Here is a 3,825-nt window from a genome sequence, read left to right on the forward strand (position 1 = left end):
CACTAGTATTTGGCTCACAGTGTGTTGAGATGAGGCTTCGCGAGTTTACTTTTAGCTTGAATATAGAATTACATAAGGTGGGCTGATTGACATATTTTGAAATATGAATTTGAAATTGGCAGTTCAAAAATGATGTTAGGACTATACTGGCATTTCTAGAATAAAGTCCCCTTGGTCATGAGGAATGAACTTTTTGATGTGGTCTTAAATTCATTGCAAGAATTTTATTGAGAATGTTTGTATCTATGTTTATCAGGGAGATTATTTTGTAAGTGTGTGTGTGTGTGTGTGTGTGTGTGTGTGTGCGCGTGCGCATGTGTGTGTTTGGTTTGGGTATAAGAATAGTATTTGTTTTATAAAAATATTTTGATAGCCTAGTGAAGTCTTTGAAGAAAGAAATTGCAGACCATCTCAGAAGATGGAAAGATCTCCATGCTCATGGATCGGCAGGATTAGCATAGTAAAAATGGCCTCCTTACCGAAAACAGTCTAGAGATTCAACCCAATTCTCTTCAAAATTCTAACTCAATTCTTCACAGACCATGAAAGAACAATACTCAACTAAACGGAAAGACTAAAATCCAGACTAACCGAAGCAATCCTGTATAATAAGAGAACTTCTGGAAGTGTCATCATCATCTCTGAACTCAAGCTGTACCACAGAGTAATAGTAATAAAAACCATATGATATTGGCATAAAAGCAGACAGGTTGATCAATGAAATTGAACACCCAGAAGCAAATACACACACCTATGGACGCGATTTATTTTATTTTATTTTATTTTTTTACAAAAAAGCCAAAGCCATACAATGGAAAAAAGACAGCATCTTCAACAAATGGTGCTGGACTAGCTGCACAAAGAAGCGTGAATATAGATCCATATCTATCACCCTACACAAAACTAAAGTTCAAGAGTAGATCAAAGATCTCAACATAAAATTGGATACACTAAATCTGGTAGAAGAGAAAGTGAGGAGTAGACTTGAACTCATTAGCAACTTCCTGAGCAGAACACAAACAGCTCTGGCACTAAGATCAACAGTTAATAAATGGGATCTCATGAAACTAAAAAGTTCTGAAGAGAGAGACAAAATGGCAGTCTACGGAATAGGAAACCATGTTCTCCAACACTATGTCTGACTGAGGATAAGTATGTATGTATGTATGTATGTATGTATGTATGTATGTATGTGTGTATGTATATCAATAAATTAAACATTAACAAAATTAAATAACATAATTAAAAATCGACATACATATCTATACAGGAAATTCTCAGCAGAAGAATCACTAATGGCCAAGAAGCACTTAAAGAAATGTTCACCATCCGTATTAATCAGAGCATGCAGATGAAAAGATCTATGAGATTCCACCTTACATCCACAAAAATGGCCCAGGTTTAAAACAACAGTCTGGCCGCCGACTTGGAAAAGATTTATGGCTAAACATCATCCAGATTTGATTTTCTGCCGCAGGCAGGCTGGTGTTGCTATTGGAAGACTGTGTGAAAAATGTGATGGCAAATGTGTGATCTGTGAATCCTACATGCGTCCCTGCACCCTGGTTCGCATATGTGATGAGTGTAACTATGGATCCTACCAGGGCCTCTGTGTGATCTGTGGAGGTCCCGGAGTCTCTGATGCCTACAATTGTAAAGAGTGCACCATTCAGGAGAAGGATAGAGTTGCCCAAAGATTGTCAATTTGGGGAGCTCTAAGACAGACCTGTTCTATGAGCACAAAAAATATGGCTTCAAGAAGAGGTGATGGCTGGGTGGTTCCTTCCTCCCCCATTGAACTGCTGCAGCTGCCAGGAAAGACGCCTACTACCACCAGCAGAAAGGGAACGGAGCTCAGAGTGTCACCAGAGCAGCCTGCTAGTGCTAGTGCCCTGGCCCCTGCCACCCCTTCTTTCCCTTCCCTGTGTTGCTGAGATGGAAACGAGTTCCTATACAGCAAGCACCCTTGCAGACTGGAGGAGATGTCGCTCGCTCACTTAGTCTGTAGTTTCCTTTTGTTTTTAGTTGAAAAGCAAGGCTCTGCTCTCCACATCGATCCTTTCCTCTACAAAAGCTCCAAAGCACGTTGGCCTTGACAAAACTGTCATTCAGAAATGTGGTCTTGCAGCAGCTATTATGGGGTTGTCCTAGGACCCTCAGGGTGGCCAGGTGCCATCAGAACAGTAATGTGATGTGACATTTCCCAGGTGGTGCTGGGTTCATGTTATTTTCCTTCTTATAAATTGGATGTTTCTGTTATTCTAATAAAGTTGGTCTGTATTTTCTGAAAAACAACAACAACAACAAAAATAACTCAAGTTACCATGACTGTTGCCAAGAATTTGAGCCAGGGGAGCACTCCTGCTTTGCTGGTGGGAGTGCAAACTTGTACAACCACTTTGGAAATCTATTTGGCAGTTTCTCAGAAAATTGGCAATAGTTCTTCTACTTCAAGACCCAACTATACCACTCCTGGGCATGTATCCAAAAGATGTTTCACCATTCCTTGAACACTTGCTCAACTAGGTTTATAACAGCATTATTCGTAATAGTCAGAAACAAGAAATAATCTAAATGTACATTTACACCATGGAAGATTATTCAGGAACTAAGAACATAAAGATAAGTCCATTAGAGGCATCATGAAATTTGCAGGTAAATGGATAGAACTAGAAAAGATCATCTTCAGCAAGGTAACTCAGACCCAGAAAGATAAACATGGTATATACTCACTTGTAAGTGGATAGTAGCCAGACCATATAGGATAACCATACTACAATTCAGAGACCCCTGAAAAGCTAAGTAAAAAGGACCCATGGAGAGATGTTGAATCTCACAGAGAAGGGGAAATAGAATAGACACCAGGAGTGGGTGAAAGAAGGGAACTGGATGGGGAGGGGTGAGGAAGGGAGTAGGAGGATAAACTGGAGGAAGGATGCAAGGAAAGAATACTGGGAGAGACAACTGGACTGTTAAGGGGGCATCTCTGGGATGGGCAAGAAACCTAGGACAATGGAAATCCTCAGCAATTCAAAGGTGACCCTAGCAAGACTCCTAGTCTTGGGGGATATGGAGCCTGAAATATCCATCTCTTGTAACCAGAGAAGACTTCCAATTGAGAGCTGGCTGAGACACCAACTCAGCCACAAAATCTTTTCTTTTTTCTTTCTTTTTTTTTTTTCGGAGCTGGGGACCGAACCCAGGGCCTTGCACTTGCTAGGCAAGCACTATACCACCGAGCTAAATCCCCAACCCATCAGACACAAAATCTTAGACCCACAATTCTCCTGCCAACAAGATTTGCAGGAGTAAAGATGGAGGAGAAATTGAGGGAATGGCCAACCAATCATTTGCCCAGCTTGAGATCTCTACCATGAGAAAGAGAGCCCAGGGCTGACACTACGAATGATATTTTGCTATCCTTCAAGACAGGTGTCTAGCCTGACTGTCATTTGAGAGGTTTCACCCAGCAACTCATGGAAACAGATGCAGAAACTCACACGCACACATTAGCTGGGGTTTGGGGAATTCTATGGAAGAGGGGGTGGAAAAATTGAAGGAGTCAGAGAGGTCAAGACAACACAAGAAAACCTATGGAATAAACTGACCTGGGTACACAGGGGCCCACAAAGGCAGAACCTCCAAACAGAGAGCCTGCATAGGCATGACCTAGGCCCTCTGCCTGTATGTAATGGTTGTGCAGCTTCGTCTTCATGTGGAACAGCAGCAACAGGAGGTATAACTGACTGTTGCCTGCCTTTGGCTCTTTGCCCCAATTGGGCTGCCATATCAAGCCACAATAGGAGAAGGGGTGCTTAGTTCTAC

General features: G+C 41.8%; 1 pseudogene; it reads left to right on the forward strand.

Moving 5' to 3' along the window:
• Window positions 1-1,431: 1,431 nt before the first annotated feature.
• Window positions 1,432-1,977, forward strand: LOC134480304 (PHD finger-like domain-containing protein 5A; annotated as a pseudogene).
• Window positions 1,978-3,825: the final 1,848 nt, after the last annotated feature.

The sequence above is a fragment of the Rattus norvegicus genome, chromosome 9, assembly GCF_036323735.1.
Source record: "Rattus norvegicus strain BN/NHsdMcwi chromosome 9, GRCr8, whole genome shotgun sequence".
NCBI classification, from domain to species: Eukaryota; Metazoa; Chordata; class Mammalia; order Rodentia; family Muridae; genus Rattus; species Rattus norvegicus.